General features: G+C 38.6%; 1 protein-coding gene across 2 annotated transcripts in view; it reads left to right on the top strand.

The window, feature by feature from the left end:
• Positions 1–4,642: 4,642 nt before the first annotated feature.
• Positions 4,643–18,906, top strand: part of RNF13 (ring finger protein 13) — a 163,842-nt gene continuing 149,578 nt past the window's right edge. The window contains exon 1 of one of the 2 annotated variants that reach the window (XM_039241011.1): positions 4,643–4,796. The gene's annotated coding sequence lies outside the window, so the exon portion shown is untranslated. Of the gene's footprint in view, positions 4,797–5,273; positions 5,409–18,906 lie in introns of those variants that run through there. The other variant, XM_039241010.1, reaches the window with a different exon arrangement.

Raw genomic sequence — 18,906 nt, 5'->3', positions numbered from 1 at the left:
GCAGATTTTTTAACAGTTTCAATTTTCTAAGTCTTCTTTGGTTTCCTACATCTTGTGTGTTTGGGAAGTTGAAGCTTTTTCTAGGAAACTGTCCATTTGATATTTTTTCATGTTTATTATTCTAAAGTTCTTTATAGTATTCTCTTAAAGTTTTAAAAATTATCAACTCTGTCTATGGTTGGAAACTAATATTATATTCTGGTCATAAAACATGGATTATACTCCATATATTGTAGATGGACTATCATATGGATAATAGTAAACATACAAAAATGTGATCTGAGTAGAGGACTATGACAGACATCAAATTTTGTCTGAAATACTTAGTTTGTCAATAAATCTGAAATAATCATAACAAAAAAACCCCATGGTTATAGGCCACTGATTCTTTGATATTTGTTGATATTTGCATTACAATAAGTATGCTGCCATTTTGGGAAAGATTCCATGTGTGCTTGAAAAGAATATTTATAGGGCTCTCTGTTTCACATGTTGTCTAAATATTCATCATTTATTTAAAATGGTGTATAAAATTGTATTGTGATTATAGATTTGCCAACTTTTCCTTCTAAGCTTGTCAATTCTTGCTTGAAATAGTTTAAGGTGTGTTTCTAGATGCATCAATATGCATCACATTCATATGTTCATATATGAACATTCATATGAATGTGAACATATGAACATATGAATGTTCATAATGGTAATAACTTCTTTGCAAATTTTTCTTTTTATCCTTATTACTAAAAAATATCCTTATTTTTCATCCTAATAATAATGCATTTGACTTTAGGTCTGTTTTTTTGCCTCTTGACAGTAATAAATCTGTACCAGCTTTCTTTTGCTTGTTAATTGGTTTATATATCTTCCCCTTCCTTTCACTATCAACCTTTTGGTGTCCTTTAAGTTTTAGTTATTATGTCTTGTTAAAAAAGAATATAGCTGACAATCTGTCTTTTAGCTGACAAGTTCACCCCATTTACCTCTTTAAAAAAATTACTTTTGAAGTTTTTAATTTATTTTGAGAGACAGAGTGATGGGGGAGGGGCAAAGAGAGAGGGAAAGAGAGAATTCTCGAGCAGGTTCTGCACCATCAGAATGGAGCCCGATTCGGGGCTCGAACACACGAATCTCGAGACTGTGACCTGAGACCCAGGAACCTCAAGACTGTGACCTGAGCCACAACCAAGAGTCAGGCACTTAGCCAACTGAGCCACCCAGGTGCTGCCTTCTCCCCCATTTAGCTCTTTTAGAGGGTGATTAATGTATTTTTTGTGCCTCATGTTGTATTGTCCATTTTTAATACCTACTACCTGCTCCTTTCCCACCTCACCTTTCCTGCCAGTGGAGTAATTATGTATGCTTTATTCCCTTTCTGACATCTACTAGTTTGAAAATTATACTCAATTTTTTGGCTTTCCATATGTTCTTGCATCTTACCCCTTCTGTTTGGGTTCAATTTTTGACTTCTTGAAGACATCTTTTAGACGTTCTTTCAATAAAAATCTCTTAGAAGTAAATGCTGTTTTTCCTCTGAAAATGCCTTTTCTTGCCCTCACATTTAAATGATAGCTTAACTCAGCATACAATTCTAGGTGGACAGTTGTGATTATTTTATTTAGTTCAGTATCTGAAGATACTATTTCATTGACTTTGAGGTTTTTGTTGTTGTTGCTGTTGTTATTTCAGAACTTGTGTTTTTCTTTCATCTTCTTTAAATTTCCTACAATGTACCTGCATGTGAATTTATTTTGTGTTTCTTTCGTGTGTGTGTGTATGTGTGTGTGTTTCTTTAGGGTATATTCCCTGGGATGGAATTGCTGTGTCATAGAAAATGTTCTTTTTCAGCCTTCTCAGATAATGCCAAATTTTTTTCCGACTGTCTCAAAGCACACTCCTGAGTTCTTACATCTGTATATAACATGTCACATAAATTTTTCCTTGCTTATTTTGTAGTAACTTTGTTAGCAAATACAGGAATACTGCTTCTCAGTGCCCCAAGTAAGAAAAGTTAAAATTGTATGTCATTCATCTTAGATAAAGACAAAGAGAGAGAAAGAGAGAGAAAGGCAGGCAACTCAGCCCAAGTGAAACAATGACCAGATCATTTATAAGGCATTTAACTTAAAACAGACTTTTGAGGGGGGAGGGTGTCTGACCTTTTTCAATTCCCTTGAAAATAAATAAAATAAGGGTTGTTGAAAAACCTTTCTGACTGATACGTGTCTTTTCATGTTCTGAACTTTTCACTATATACTTGACAAGATAAACTTATTCATTAGTTTGTAATCTGGTAAAGAATTGGGAATCTTTTCTAAACGTTGGCCCAAAACTCCCTAGAAAAGTTTTAGTTATGTTTGGTACTTTTTCAAATGTGCCTATTTTTGCATATATGAACTATAGATTTTTAATGGATTTTATTCCTTATCACAGTAATAACTTTATTTTCTTTTCAAAATGAAAATAGGTTTTAATTTGATTCTAAAATTACCATTTGTTTTCTGACTCTAAATATAATAAGGTTTAGAGTCATTTTAACATTTCTAGTTGATCTCAGAGCTTAAAGACACTTGCCTGCATTCTTTTCACTGTTTAGGGAGAACTTTTTTTTTTTTTCCTAGGAGAGAGAGAGAGTGAGCAGGGGAGGGTCAGAGAGAGAGGGAGTCACAGACTTTGAAACAGGCTCCAGGCTCTGAGCTGGCAGTCAGCACAGAGCCTGACGCAGGGCTCGAACCCACGAACCGCGAGATCATGACCTAAGCGAAAGTCGGACGCTTAACCGACTAAGCCACCTAGGCGCCCCTGGGGAGAACCACTTCTAACCCATTTTAGACAATTAGGTATTTGGGTATCTTGTCTTTTTAGTTATTGTTTCAGTCTTATATTTTGGAGGTAGGAAATGCTACAATTTCACATGCTATCTGCCTCTACTTTCAGGAGGATGTAAAAAACAAAACAAACTGTGAGATACGAAGTCCTAAAAGCTAATTGTCTTTTATGTTTTTATAAGGAGATAATTAGCAACTATTAGGATCATGTGTCATTTTAACCCTTCATGTTCTTGAAAACTATAACTAACTTATCTATCAATCTTGCTGTCTAACCTACTTAAAAAAAAATTGGTACATTTTCCCAATCTGTTTTCTTCCAATTTATCTTCATTCGACACAACAGGGAGAATAACTACGTCAGCAGAGAACAACTGCACAATTCTGCATAAATACAGTACAGCTCACACATTACCTTATTCATAGCTAAAAGAACTCTAACTGTTGTGATCTGAAGAGAACAAAGTCAGATTAAAATGTGCTGTACTCAGGTGCTTTTATTTAAGGAATAAACAAAGCTTTTTTTTTAACACGTAAAATGTGGACATTATTATTTTTTGCTTTTTTTGATGTCATTCAAGAAATCTGATTTAACATTAAATGAGTTCGAGATAATTTAATAAAATGCTTATAGAGATATTGTAACTATATTTACATTTATTATACTAGCCTTTATGTAATATTTGCAATTCTGATTTTGTTTGTTCCCCCAACCCTTTCCCTCCCAATTCTGATTTTTATTTGACTTTCTTTAAAAATTTAAAATGTTATTTAAAACGTTTAAATTTTAAAAGTTGTAAAAATTAAAAAGTTATTTAAAAATGTTTACTCATTTCTGAGAGACAGAGCACAAGCAGGGGAGGGTCAGAGAGAGAGAGAGAGAGAGATACAGAATCAGAAGCAGGCTTCAGGCTCTGAGCTATCAGCACAGAGCCTAGCCTGTGGTCTGAACCCACAAACCAGTGTGATCATGACCTGAGCCGAAGTCAGACATTGAACCAACTGAGCCACCCAGGTGACCCTTCATTTATGACTTTCTTAAAGGCAGATCTGTGTATTAAGTATTGAATGTCTTCACAACTGATGAAAATTGAAGAATATTTAGAATAGGTAGCCATATAAGAGAGCAAAGTACCTTTGGTGGCCTTTATTGAATTTTACTTTAAATTTTGTGTGTGTGTTTAAATTTTATTTGAGTACATAATATTCACAAGGTTCAAAATTCAAAAGGCATACACAATTGGGAAAGGTTTCTTTCCTCCCATTCCTGTGTCCCAGCCAGTCAGGTATCCCGAGGGCAATCAAGGTTACAAGTTACATCAGTGGTGTTTTACAGGTGGTTTTTTGGCGCTAACCCCCTTTAGTCCCTCCCTTGTTTAAAAGATAAGGTTGAAGAATGTGAAACCTGTAATGGATTTTATTTTGAAGCCGAAGCAGGACCAGAATTTAGGTTTCCTGGCATTCTAATTTAGGACATTTTGCAATCTTTGCCCTAAGCACATTGCCTCTTTAAAGTAGCTAGTTGGTAACTGGTTAATCGGTGCGGATGTTCCAATCCAGGTAATTTAAATTTCAAAGTAGCTTGGTTTAAGATTGGAATACTCGGGACAGAAGGGTAATCAGAAGGGCGGTAGGAGGACTGTTTTGTTTTTTTTTTGTTTTTGGTCTTGTTTTTGGCTTGCCAAAAGGAGGCTCGGGTTTTAAAAGGCTGACCTAGGGCTTAATCACACGGTTTGACTTTAGCTGAGTCCCGGGGATGGCGCGTGTCAGGCCCAGAGTGCTGACGTCAGCACGGCTCCGAGCCGGGCGTCCGGGTACTCGCTTTCAGCCTTCAGGCTGCTCGCATCTCTAACAACGCGACCCGGACTCTTATCTAAGGCGTTGGTGGGTCTTGATCCCATCCATCCGGTTCTCCGCCTGGACTCCGTGCAGAGGGGATGAGGTTTCGTCCTCGCCCCTTCGGCCGGTCGGGTGAGTGTGGTGCAGGGAAGAGACCTGACGGTGCCAGCACCAGCCCCGCCCAGGGGCAGCCCGCCAGCTGGGTCTCGGGCCGATTGGTCCCAAAGCCAGAGCGGACCAAGCCGGCTGGCCCTGGCCGCTCCGTTTGGTCCCCTCTTGACCCCACAGCTTCCACTCCTGGGGGCAAATGGCGGGTGGTAGGCTTTCACAGCCAATCCCCTCGGCCAGTCTGCCCCTTCCTCTGCCAAAAAGCGGATCCTTCAGCTGCGCTGCAGAAGCCCCCCCTACCTTTCCCTTCCCTTCCCGGGAAGACTGATCACGCGGCTCAGAACGCCGCTCCACGAACCGGCCTTCGCTCCCTGCCAGCTGGAGCCAGCAGCGCGGCGCTGTGCGAGAGTGGGAAGGGCTTTAGCAAACAGCTCTGTGGCCCAATGGTTTTTCTTCGTCTCCGCGTGCCGGCCAATGAGGCGCGCGAGGCGGGACTTCCGTCTAGCCTCGGTGTTGTCGTCCCCACTCGGATTCCGGCTGTGGGGGTCGGTGCGGATATTCAGTCATGAAGTCAGGGTAGGGACTTCTCCCGCAGCGACGCGGTGGGCGAGCCTATTTGCGGGCTCGGGCTTCCAGGTAAGAGCCTCTCTGGCCTCTCGGCGGCCGGGCAGGGGATTGATCCCTCTAGGACCTGCCAGGGGGAACACACCCCCTCGCCGGCCCTCGGTGGCGGCCCCGCTGCTGTGGTCTTTGCTGCTGCTCCTCAGGCTGGGTGCGGAGGAAGTAGGCTTTTTGCGAAAGGTTAAAACAAAACAAAACAAAACCTGACAAAGCCCTCTGTCCTCTGAGGGCAGATTCCCGCTCTCCGCCACCCCCACCCCGGAGTTTGTCTGTAAAGTTGTTTTATTATCTGTTTGGCTCCTCACGTTACCATCCTGCGGTGGCAGGAGCCTGGGAAGATGTTTGGAAGGCTTCTCTTGGTCAAGCACCTGCCGCAAAGTCCCCGGGCGATATCGCTTGACTTCAGTTGCGGGGACTGTGTAGCTTTTGAAAAAAGGAGGACAGTCACCTCCCTTCTTTGTAACCTCCCCCCACCCCCCACTGGAAGCTCAGGTCGAAGGTGGGATGTGACTCTACTAGGGACAGATTCCATGTCCCTGTCCTCTTAAAGCTAGGAGTTCTAACCAGGATACTTACGGAGTTGAACCCGCACTGATGAAAGAACTGTCCCAGTGAGGGAGTGGGCCGACACAAAAGCCAAGCGATCCCCGAAGCATTCAAGCAACTTTAGTGGCAGACACTGAGTGTTCTCTGCTGGTTTTGGGGGAATTCCTCTATCTTGTCCTAATCTGGCGGGAGTAAGTTTCCAAAATTATTGTTTTATCCTCCGTTTCAGCACCGTGGGCAGCTGCTCAGGTTCGTTTCTGTGGCCCCAAACTTGCCCGAGTGTGAAATGTTCCTCCGTGATGCAGCAGGAACAGTGAAAACGAACGCATTCCTTTCAACAATGATCTGTTGTTCTCCAAGGAGAACATCTGCAGCTTTTGATACAATATAAATAAGACGGGTGTGCCTCCAAAGCGTTGTGTGGTAGAGAAATTGAAGATTTAAGGAAGGGCTTTCAAGGGTTTTACCTTTCTAAGGACCGCTTTTAATGGGTTGAGAAGATTAGTTCCATTTGAGAGAAACAAAGCTGGACTCGTGGTAGCTGTTAAAAATAATTTTAAACGGGAGGTAAAAGGTGTAGTGCTGGGGCGCCTGGGTGACTCAGTCCTTGAGCATCTGAGTTCTGCCCAGGTCATGATCTCATGGTTGGTAGGTTCCTGCCACATATCGGGCTTTTTTTGCGGTGACATCCCAAAGCCTCCTGATTGGGATTCACTGTCTCTCTCTCTGCCCCTCCCCCGTTCACGCGTGCGGTGGAGGCGGCGGGGGGGGGGGGGCGCGCTTAAAAATAAACATTAAAAAATTTTTTTAAAAGTATAATGCAGTGTTGTAGTTTGGGGCCCGTGGGGACTTATTAATGCGGTTTTGGAATCAACTTAGTGCATTGACATTAACATTAGAAAGAAAAAATATCCGAGGGCATTCTATGGAGTAAGGCTAAATATTATTTTGAAGCTTTTGTTTCAGTTTTTAAAAAAATATGTGTCTATGAAGAGAGTGATGCAAATGTATACCATGTCATTGTGGTATACATTGGCAAACACTGGATCCCAGATATGGTTGGGTCCAGCTTTCAGCTCTGCCGCTTGCTAAGTCTGTGACATTATCTGTGAGTAAGGGAAGAATTGTAGGAATTTGTTGAAATACAATGTCTGTTACATAGTTAAGCTTCAAAGTTTTGGGGGTCTTTTTTTATTTGTTTTGTTTTTGAAATGTTTGGGTAGAAGCCCAGTTACTTCCGTGTCAGGAATGATAACTGTTTTTATTAATATGTATATTTTTTACTTTGTCGTTATCTGAAACCGGCCAGCATGCTATCTCCATATGTGATAGTAAGTCATATGGACATAATCTTGGTTTTTGAGGTTTAATACTGAAGGGTTTGGAGTAAGTTCTCATCTATCCTTGTTTAAAGTTCTTTCTCTCAAGCATTTTGGAGGGGCCTAAACTGTTAATAGCATTCAACACCCTTCCTTGATATTTTTCTGCATCCCAGGGTAACATACTTATCAGAGCCTTTTCAGGCACTCATTTTAGCAAAGTTAAGATAGGACTAGGAGTATGATAAGTTTATATCTTTGAATTAAGCCGTTTTATGTTTTATAGTTCTTGCCATAAAGATGTATAAAATGAAATGGCCTGGTCAGATATGGTATACTCGCTTCATGTTGCTATGACCTGGAAATGGTTGGTGTTTAAATAAAAAGTCTCATTTTGGACATTTTAAAACCTGGGAGTTAGTAATGTTTAGCAGAAGACAAATGAGTTTGAGTCTAAATAGTGTTTGTATCATTTGACATATTACTCCCATCTGGCATTGCATATGGTAGTTTCATATGACCTAAAAAAGGGAAGAAAGTTAGTAAGCTTTGTTAGTTCCTCAGAAGAGGAAACAGAACTAATAGACAAGTGAATTTCTTTTACTAAAGCTTGGCAGTTAATCATTGTTAAAAATTCTGTATTGTGCAAATATTTATTGAACATATATAAAATATATTGAGCTTTATAAAGCTTTTACCCAGAAGTTGATTTGGGAACAATAAGAACATATAAATGGTATTGTCAGTTTACATTTTATAGCCTATAAATAACAACAACAGTAACAATAGCTAACATTGATTTTTTTACTTCCGGCCAAATACAATTCTAAGCACTTTACATTATGTCATGTAATTCTGTTATTGATGTGGTAAGTAGTATAATTATCCCCTTTTTATAGGTGTGGAAATAAAAACCTTACAAGTACACAACTTGCTGAGTTCACACAGATTGCTAGTGGAGCAACTGGAATTTGAACCTAGGCATCCTGACTATCAAGGGTGTCCATCTTGTGCTACATTTTATTAGAAAAATACAAAATGCTATGGGGTTATTTTGGATTCTTGCTTGTTTACCCATCATCATGTTAGATGGTCTTGGGTAAGCTCCTTTGGCCCTCCATTTCCTCAATTCCTTCCTCAAAAATACAGTATTAACCTATTATGTTTTTGTGGGGATTAAGATAATTTGTAAAGCACTAGACAGAATGTGTTGAAGAATGATATATGCCTCAGCCTTTTTGCTTTTATGTTGAGGATGTGACCATTTGAAAGGTTATTAGCAGTTGAAGGAGGATGAGAGAAGAAACTTAGTTCCTCATAAGGATGCTACCTAAGCAAACAAATGAGGTAGGAATGCAGAGAACATTTGTTGAGGTTGCATGTTTAAGGTACAGGCTGGTAAAGGTCGATCAATACAAAGTATGGAGATCTTTAAATGCCATGATAAAGATTTTGTACACCATTCTCAGTTGAGAAGAAGCCCTCTTTATGGATATGGAATTGGAAGAGAAGTACAATGAAGGAGCTTAAGCCTGGAGGTAGGAATACCATGGAGTTTCACTAGAGTAGTTGAGGCAAGAAAAGATGATGGTGGGATTATAATGAAGGGTATAGATTTGAGAAATGTTGACATCAACATTGGGATGTTAAGATAGTGATGTTATTAAAAGGAAAAAAAAAGATACCATGATGAAGAAGAAGTTCGGGTGGAAGGGAATGTTGGAGGAGAATTAACTGATTAGGTGAGTGAGGGAGAGAGAGAGCATGCGTGCATTCAGGGGAAGGATGGAGAGAGAATCCCAAGCAAGCTCCACGCTGTCAGTGGGAATGGGATCAACGCAGGGCTCCATCTCATGAACTGTAGATCATGACCTGAGCTGAATTCAAAAGTTAGATGCTTAACCGACTGAGCCACAGGTGCCCCTAGGAGGAGAATTTATGATACAGATCTTAATTTTGAAGCTGAGGAGTTGTTCAAATGTTTGGATATGTAAAGTGGGAGCTGGGAGGCTCTGTGTATTTCATAAAAAGAGAAAAGCCCAATTTTTCACACCGTGAGGAGATGGTTTAAGGCAGTCATGCTCCTGTGGGTCAGAATTTCATAGGAGTGATGTGACTTCTGAAGGTCCTTAGGAATGCAGATTTCTCACTTGATAGAGATGTACCCGCTATTTTTCCCTGTAATATATTTTGTGTCCTGGGAGGATGGGGGGGAAGGTAGCAGAGGGGGAAAAATTTGGAAACCTAGCTGTGCTCATATTTATTATTTCAGAAGAGAACCAGTAAATTGGAGGCTTAGAATTCTCACATTAAGAACTTGGAAAGAGGGGCGCCTGGGTGGCTCAGTTGGTTCAGTGTCCGACTTCGGCTCAGATCATGATCTCAGTTTGTGATTTCGAGCCCCAAGTCAGGCTCCGTGCTGACAGCTCGGAGCCTGGAGCCTGCTTCGGATTCTGTGCTTCCTTCTCTCTCTGCTCCTCCCTCAGTTGTGCTCTGTGTCTCTCTCTCTCTTTTTTTTTTATATATATATTTTTTAATTTATTTCTAGGAGAGAGAGAGAGAGAGACAGTGTGAGCAGGGGAGGGTCAGAGAGAGAGGGAGATACAGACTCCGAAATAGGCTCCAGGCTCTGAGCTGGCAGTCAGCACAGAGCCCGACGCGGGGCTCGAACCCACGAACCGCGAGATCATGACCTAAGCGAAAGTCGGACGCTTAACCGACTAAGCCACCCAGGTGCCCCCTGTCTTTCAAAAATAAATAAATGTAGGGGCGCCTGGGTGGCTCAGTCAGTTGAGCGTCCAACTTTGGCTCAGGTCATGATCTCGCGGTTCGTGGGTTCGAGCCCCACGTCGGGCTCTGTGCTGACAACTAGCTCAGAGCCTGGAGCCTGATTCCGATTCTGTGTCTCCCTCTCTCTCTGACCCTCCCCTGTTCACGCTGTCTCTCTCTCTCAGAAATAAATAAAAAAAAATTAAAAAATTTTTTTAACAAAAATAAATACATGTAAAAAAAAAAAAAAAAAGACCTTGGAAAGATGCTGTGATTTTTATACAGTGCCAGGCATTTATACACACATGTTGAACACTGAATTGTTGTAACATTTCCAGATTTGTTATTATTGTCCTCTTTGTTACCCTGAATTAATTAATAGCAAAACCTTAACAATCAGAGAGCCTGTGTGCTTATTATGGGGGCAGCAAGAAAGAGGGGACCCAGTGAGATTGTATTTATAGCCAGGAATGTGGGAGAAGAATCTCAAAGGATAACAGGAGACCGCTGCATGATGTGGTAGGAAGAATAGAGATTCTATGAACGAATCTCTCTGCTAACCATTCTCTGGCTTCAGTTCCTCATGGTAAGCACTCAATAAACATAAATTGTTTTTATTATCATAAATGCATGCTTCTCTAGTCTGACTGCCTTTTGGCCTCTGTAAAATGATGATGATGATAATACTAATTCTGAACTGCTATAAGAAAGAAGGAAAATATCTGGAGACCTTTTATATTTGAAAAAGGGCTCAGATCTAAGTAGTAGAAGGGCTTACAGGTTTCTTGGCAGATTTAGTAGGGTTTGATGCAGTTGGGTAGGGCATGATGTTAAATTAAACAGCATAGTTTATTCATCTATGAACTAATTTTAGGTCTGTTTAATGCAAAGTCTCAGTAAGTGGCCAATCAAAAAATTGGAGGTTAGGCACACACATTAGGGTAAGGAAAGGTTTACATATTTTGTCACATCTACTGGAAACAGTACTTCCATCCTACTGTTTGGATCCTAATCCTTAGAGCATTCATGCACTCAGCAAATATTTAAGTACCTTTTATGAAAGGCCTTGTTCTAGGCACTCAGATAACACCAGTGAACCAAAGAGACAAATCTTTGCTCTCATGGACCTTATTGTCTAGTGGGAGAAATAGGTATATTTTAATAATGAAAAGCAATTAGATCTTTCTTATACAATGTATTTATACAATTTTTAAAAGATAATAAGAGTACTATACCAGATTGTAACTAATATTATAGAACACTTTCAAGGAAGGGACTGTTATTCTTACCCATTTCCTCATTTTCCCAATGGAATGACTTTGATATATTTATACTCAGCAAATGGAGGTATTCATTAAGCGTTTATGATAGGGAGAAGGAATTGTGTTTAGGCAGAGACCAAATCTTAAAGATAAAGGAATCAGTTAAAGGTATCAAGTATTAAAGGCCCAAGTACTCATTAGATTGAGGATTGGGAAAAAAATGAAGGATTCTGTAAATTGCGTTGCTTTGCTTGTCTATGAGGTTGAAATGGAAATAAGGTTATATTGGATTTGAAAGCATCAACACTAGGGGAATCTGGGTGTACCCAACTTTCCCACAAATTAGCTGGATGACTATATAACTGCACCTCTCAGTTCATTTCCTCATTTATAAAATGATGTTCGAAGTTTTTAGTCAAAAAGAATTTCTGTGACTTACAAAATGTCTATTGCAGTAATGTTTCACTTTCCTAATGCAGATAAAAGAGCTGATCCTGAGCTTCCATTGGATGGTAGTCAGACTAAATTTATACTCTTAATTAATGAAGTAAAAAATATGTCTAGAAAATTAATGTTATCTATTTGATATTGGTTACTAATAAGACTGCATTATAATTTTTAAAATAAAGCCAAACATAGCCTAATGTATAGTTTGCCTTTTTACCATTATCTAGGAAAAAGAAGCCATAGTATTTTAGAACTACACTCCCTTACTCCTCTGGAATGGTCATAAGCCATTGTATTTTAGACTAATAATGGATCTTAATAGTTTTTCATATTTTCGTACTTTAATGACAGTTTTTGATTTTGGGCTCGGTGCTGGGTATACAAATCAGAAAAGGGTATAATCCCTAACTTCAAGGAGGTTAAAGAATAATGGGAATGATTAACAATTTACTTTTGTTACATTGTGATAGCATAGAGAAGGCACCTTACATAATGAGAGGCTGTGAGAAGAGAAAGTTCATCTGTTTAGAAAAGAAAAGACAGGGGCGCCTGGGTGGCTTAGTCGGTTAAGCGTCCGACTTTCGCTTAGGTCATGATCTCGCGGTTCGTGGGTTCGAGCCCCGCGTCGGGCTCTGTGCTGACTGCCAGCTCAGAGCCTGGAGCCTATTTCGGAGTCTGTATCTCCCTCTCTCTCTGACCCTCCCCTGCTCACGCTGTCTCTCTCTCTCTCTCCTAGAAATAAATAAAATATTAAAAAAAAGAAAAGAAAAGACAGAAAGACTGAGGAGGAATGAATGGCAAGGGACAAAGCTCCAGACGTTATGGAAAACTTTCTCTGCTAAGCTACAATTTAGTTTTGATCTTTATTCTGTAAATTGTTTAGCCTGTTAACAAATTTTATGCAGGAAGTAACATGATTAGTCATTTGTATATCTATCTTTACATTCCCTTTAGGAGAATTGTACAAAAGAAAGATATGTTTTTTCAGTGATATAGCCCTACTTGAGGAAATGAGTCTTTTAATTCTGAAATAAAGTCTGAGGACAAGTGTTAATTTTGTGGTTTTAGGATATCAGTAACTATGAAATATTTGAACATTAAAACATTTAAATGTTCATAACCACATTAATATAAATGAAAAAGGCAACTGAAACTTGGGGATATTCTACTTATTGAAGTAACTGGCCAGTTATAAGAATTTGATTTAGAATTTGTTAGAAATTTGTTGACGTTTTAATGAATGTGATTGTAGTTCAGGCTCAGTTTCTAATAATTGAGATATTCAATTAAACTTTTATAGAGGAAATGAGTTTCTAGGGAGAAATACCATGTTGTGATGGATGAATATTTCTAAATCAAGTCATGAGAGAGAGAGTAGGAATTAAACTCTTACTTTGCTTAGATATAAAACACCTCATTAAATGTTGAAGAGTACTTTATCTGCCTAATTACTGTGCTTGTAATTTACATGTTCAACTTTCCAAAAAAAACCCCTGTGCTTGTAATTACACATTCATCCAACATTTATTATAAACATTAATGCTTAAAAATTTTTTTGAGGTGAAATTCATATAACCTAAAACTAACCATTTTAAAGTGAACAATTGAATGACATTTATACAGTTATAGTGTTGTGCACCTATCACTTCTGTCTAGTTCCAAAACATTTTTATCACTCTAAAATGAAACTCTATACCCGTTAAGCAGTTACTCCCTATTTACTGCTGCCCCAAACCCCTGGCAGCCACCAATATGCTTTCTATTTCACTGGATTTACGGGATATCTCCTATTTATTATGGAAATGTGCTAGAAATGGAATCACGTAACTTGTGACCTTTGTGTCTGGGCCTTTTGCTTAGCATACTGTTTTCAAGGTTCTGCCCTGATGTTGCAGCAACACTGTTGTGGGTGTCACTACTTACTTCCTTTTTACAGCTAAGTAATTGTTGTTGTGTGTACATATCACACTTTATCCATTCATCTGTTGATGGACGCTTGAGTTCTTTCTACCCTTTGGCTGTTGTGAATATTGTTGCTGTGAACATACATATATAAGGATTTGTTTTGAATACCAGTTTTCATTTCTTTTGGGTGTATACCAGGAGTGGAATTGTTGGGTCACATAGTAATCCTGTGTTTAGCTTCTTGAGGACTCACTAAACTGTTTTTTTACAGTGGCTGAACTATATTACAACTCACTGGCAGTGTATGAGGGTTCCAATTTTTTACATTGCCACCAACGTTTGTTCTTTTCCATTTAAAAATTAATATTATTGCCATCCTTCTGGGTATGAAGTGGTATCTTGCTATTTTTTTTTTTAATGTTTTATTTATTTCTGAGAGAGAGAGACAGCGTGAGCAGGGGAAGGTCAGAGAAAGAGGGAGACACAGAATCTGAAATAGGCTCTGGGCTCTGAGCTAGCTGTCAGCACAGAGCCCGACGCGGGGCTCGAACCCATGAACCGTGAGATCATGACCTGAGCCTAAGTCGGACGCTCAACTGACTGAGCCACCCAGGCGCCCCTGTTTTGTTTTTTTTGTTTTTAATCTTTATTTGTTTTTGAGAGAGAGTGACAGACCATGGGGCGTGGGAGGGGGGCAAATAGAGAAGGGAGACACAGAATTTGAAGCGGACTCCAGGCTCTGAGCCATGAGTACAGAGCCTGAGATGGAATTTGAACTCAAAAACCTGAGCCAAAGTCAGATGCTTAACTGACTGAACTACCCAGGCGCCCCTTGCTATGGTTTTGATTTGCATTTCCCTAATGGTGAATGACATTGAGCATCTTTTCATGTGCTTGTTGGCCCTTTGTATATATCTTCTTTGGAGAAGTGTCCATTCAGGTTCTTTGCCCATATTTTAATTGGGTTGTTTGTGTTTTTATTACTGATTTGTAAATGTTTTTATATATCCTGGAATCTAGACCCCTAAAAGATATAATTTAAAATATTTTCTCCATTCTATGGGTTTTCACTTCCTGATAATGTCCTTTGATGCATATAAGTTTTTAATTTTGATGAAGCCCAATTTATTTTTCTTGCTCTTGCTTTCGATGTCCTAGCTAAGATTCCATTGTTGAATCCGAGGTCATGAAGACTTGCTCTTATGTTTTCTTATAAGAACTTTATCATTTTATCTCATATTTAGGTTATTGAACCATTCTGAGTTAATTTTCACATATTATGAGTTTGGTGTACAGCTTCATTGTTTTGTATGTGACTATCCTGTTATCCAGTATTACTTGTTGAAGGGACTATTGTTTTCCTTTTGAATGGTCATGGCACCTCTGTCAGTAATCAACTGGGCATATATATGGGTTTGTTTCTGGATCTTAATTCCATTCCTCTGTCCGTAGGTCCATTCTACACTGTTCGCATGGCTTTCTTCTCTTTTTTCCAAAATTATTTTGATTGTTTGGGACTTCTTGCAATTCTGTATGAATTGGAGGATTGACTTCCATTTCTGCATGAAAGGCTATTGGAATTTTGGCAGGAAATGTATTGAATCTGTGGATTCAATTATCAAATAAATAAAAAGTTTATTTATTTTTAGAGGGAGAGCGTGCAGGTGGAGGAGGGGCAGAGTGAAAGGGAGAGAGAGAATCCCAAACAAGCTACACGCTGTCAGTGCAGAGCTGGACATGGGACTCGATGCCACAAACTATGAGATCTTGACCTGAGCTGAAACCAAGAATTGGATACTTAACTGACCAAGCCACCCAGGCACCCCTGAATCTGTTGATTTTTTTTGATAGTATTGCCATCTTAACAATATTAAGTTTTCATGGGTTATCTTTCCATTATTTAGGCCTTTGATTTTGTTCAGCAATGTTTTATGGTTTTTAGTGTACAAGTCTTTCACCTCCTTGATGAAATATACTCCTGGCAATTTTAATTCTTTTGGATACCTTTTATAAATGGAATTGTTTCTTAATTTCATTTTTTGATTATTCACTGCTGCTGTGTAGAGACAGGATGGATTTTTGTAAAATTTTTTGCTTTTAATATTCCTTTACTTTTTTACCTATATGAATGGGATCATATAGATAAATAAGAAATTGGAAAGTGGAACACTAAAGACTTTTTATTTTCATGATGTAAGATTATCCTAAATATGAAGTTTGGGGTGTGCTTCCAGCATAGTGTTGACGATTTTCTGATTCTACTACTGAATTTCTGGCATCATATTATATATACTTGGCCATTATAATAGAAGATAGAACATTTTATTTTCTTTAAACTTTTGGAGGGGACATAATTCTGCTACAGAGAAAGCCTTAGGGATAAACTATATTTATCATTGACTCTGGCTTAGAGATCCATGAGTAATAAAAATAAGATTGAAATGGAAGGTGATTTGAGTATATAGATTATCATTAATATATATCAGTTTACCTTTTAGTTTTTCTTGCAAGCTTTCAAATATTTAGTTTTAAAATTTTATATGTACAAATTCAACCTCATAAGTAATTAAATGTAAATTTATACCGTAATCAGTCTGGAAAGGCTAGGATTTCATGAGACAGATGTGTATTTGAATATTATCTCTACTGTTTGAGAAGTGTCATTGGGTAAGTTTCTTAAAAAAGACAGCCTCTTTAACAGATGGTGCTGGGAGAACTGGACAGCAACATGTAGAAGAATGAAACTAGACCACTTTCTTACACCATACACAAAAATAAACTCAAAATGGATAAAGGACCTGAATGTGAGACAGGAAACCATCAAAACCCTAGAGGAGAGAGCAGGAAACAACCTCCTTGACCTCAACCGCAGCAATTTCTTACTTGACACATCCCCAAAGGCAAGAGAATCAAAAGCAAAAATGAACTATTGAGACCTCATCAAGATAGAAAGCTTCTGCACAGCAAAGGAAACAGTCAGTAAAACTAATAGGCAACTGACGGAATGGGAAAAAATAGTTGCAAATGACATTATCAGATAAAGGGCTAGTATCCAAAATCTATAAGAACTCACCAAACTCCACACCCGTAAAACAAATAATCCAGTAAAGAAATAGGCAGAAGATACAACAGACACTTCTCCAAAGAGGACATCCAGATGGTCAACAGACACATGAAACGATGCTTAGCGTCCCTCATCATTAGGGAAATACAAATCAAAACCACACTGAGATACCACCTCACACTGGTCAGAGTGGCTAAAATGAACAAATATGGAGACTCTAGATGCTGGTGAGGATGTGGAGAAACGGGCACCTTCTTACACTGTTGGTGGGAATGTAAACTGGTGCAGCCCCTCTGGAAAATAGTGTGGAGGTTCCTCAAAAAATTACAGAACTCCCCTATGACCCATCAATAGCATTGCTAGGAATTCACCCAAGGGATATGGGAGTGCTTATGCATAGGGGCACATGTACCCCAATGTTCATAGCAGCACTCTCAACAATAGCCAAATCATGGAAAAAGCCTAAGTGTCCATCAACTGATAAATGGATCAAGAAGATGTGGTTTATCTATACAATGGAATACTACATGGCAATGAGAAAGAATGAAATCTGGCCATTTGTAGCAATGTGGATGGAACTTCAGGGTGTTATGCTGAGCGAAATGAGTCAGGCAGAGAAGGACCATCTGTTTTCACTTATAAGTGGAACAGGAGGAACTTAACAGAGGACCATGGGGGAGAAGAAGGGGAGAAAATAGTTAGGGAGAGGGAGGAGGCAGACCATGAGAGGGCACGGAAGAGGGCACTTGTTGGGATGAGCACTGGGTATTATATGGAAACCAGCTTGACAATAAATTATATAAAAAAATAAGGGTGAATATTTACAAAGTGCTGGCTGTATGTTAGGACTGTTATAAGCACTTTATGTGCTAAATAATGATCTCAGTCTCAATTTATTTATGTAATGATAGTAGAATCAACCTCTGTCTGTTAACAGTATTGTGAAGATTTAAAAAAAAATGCATATTAAGTATTTAGCCAAAAATGTAGTAAGCATTCAAAAAACATTAGCTATTTTTATCATATAACTTTACCAAACCTCAACTAAGATGAGGAAAGGATAATTGGTGCAGTGAAATGCACACTTATTTGGAAGTATAAATAGGAACGTTATTTCTAGAAGGCAATAGACAATATGTATAAAGTTTTAAATGTTTCTTTTGTGTAGTGATTCCACATCTCAGAATTTACCCTAAGAAAATAATCAGAAATATGTAAAAGTATTTATGTTTATCGTAGAATTATTTGTAATTGCAGTAGTTGGATTCATTATAATATTGAGCAGTTAGGGAATGGTTAGATGGTAATAAATGAGCCAAATAATGGAATATTAAACAGCTATTAACATGTTATGAAGAGTTTTAACACAAACGGGAAATGTTAGATACAACTTTCAGTTAAATAGTGTACAAATGATAATACAATATGATATAAATGAAGTAAAATATGCATGGAAAAAAGGCTGTCACTCCTGGTTGGATCAGAGAAGCAGGACCGTTGTGAGTAAAGTGAATGGTGTAGAAGGGATAAGATTTTAAGAAATTCTGGCAGCTGGTTAAGAAGTATATCATAAGGCTATTGCCTTTGTGCCTTATATGTTGGGTGAGCTGGGGGTCATGGGTTAGCTGGGTGGCAGTGAGGAAGAGGAGCTGAAAGTGAGGTTTGGAGAGCAACGGTACAATAGACCAACGGTGAGAACCAGATACAACATGTGAGGATAAACACTAATGTTATTTGGGAATGTTACCATTATGTGTAATCAATATTTTCTTTATACCTTCCACTGAGTGTCATTTTTAGCATTAAAAAAGAAGTCTCACATTTTTTTTAAAGATAGTAATGTAATGAGCAATTTCTGAAGAGTAGAGGCTAATTACATAGGCATTAACTTAAGTCAGTAAACAATGGAACCAGGATTAGAACTTTGATCCCTATATTACAACTCTGCTTACAAATCTTTGCAATTACACTTCCAAAGCTAGATTCATTTGGTCAGGTTCTGAAAGAAACCACAGTAATTTTTATAGCTGCTAATTTTCAATCATCTGCCCTAATATTTAGGCAAACCTCAAATAATTTATTTTGAATCTTGGAAGACATGATTAAAATAATGTATCATTTTTTAAAAAATATTTTTTATTTATTTCTAGGAGAGAGAGAGACAGTGTGAGCAGGGGAGGGTCAGAGAGGGAGGGAGACAC

This window comes from Hyaena hyaena, unplaced genomic scaffold, assembly GCF_003009895.1.
Source record: "Hyaena hyaena isolate Hyena2069 unplaced genomic scaffold, ASM300989v1 scaffold_186, whole genome shotgun sequence".
In the NCBI taxonomy this organism is placed as follows: Eukaryota; Metazoa; Chordata; class Mammalia; order Carnivora; family Hyaenidae; genus Hyaena; species Hyaena hyaena.
The sequence above is the reverse complement of the archived record's forward strand: the minus strand, read 5'-3'. Positions and strand labels throughout refer to the sequence as shown.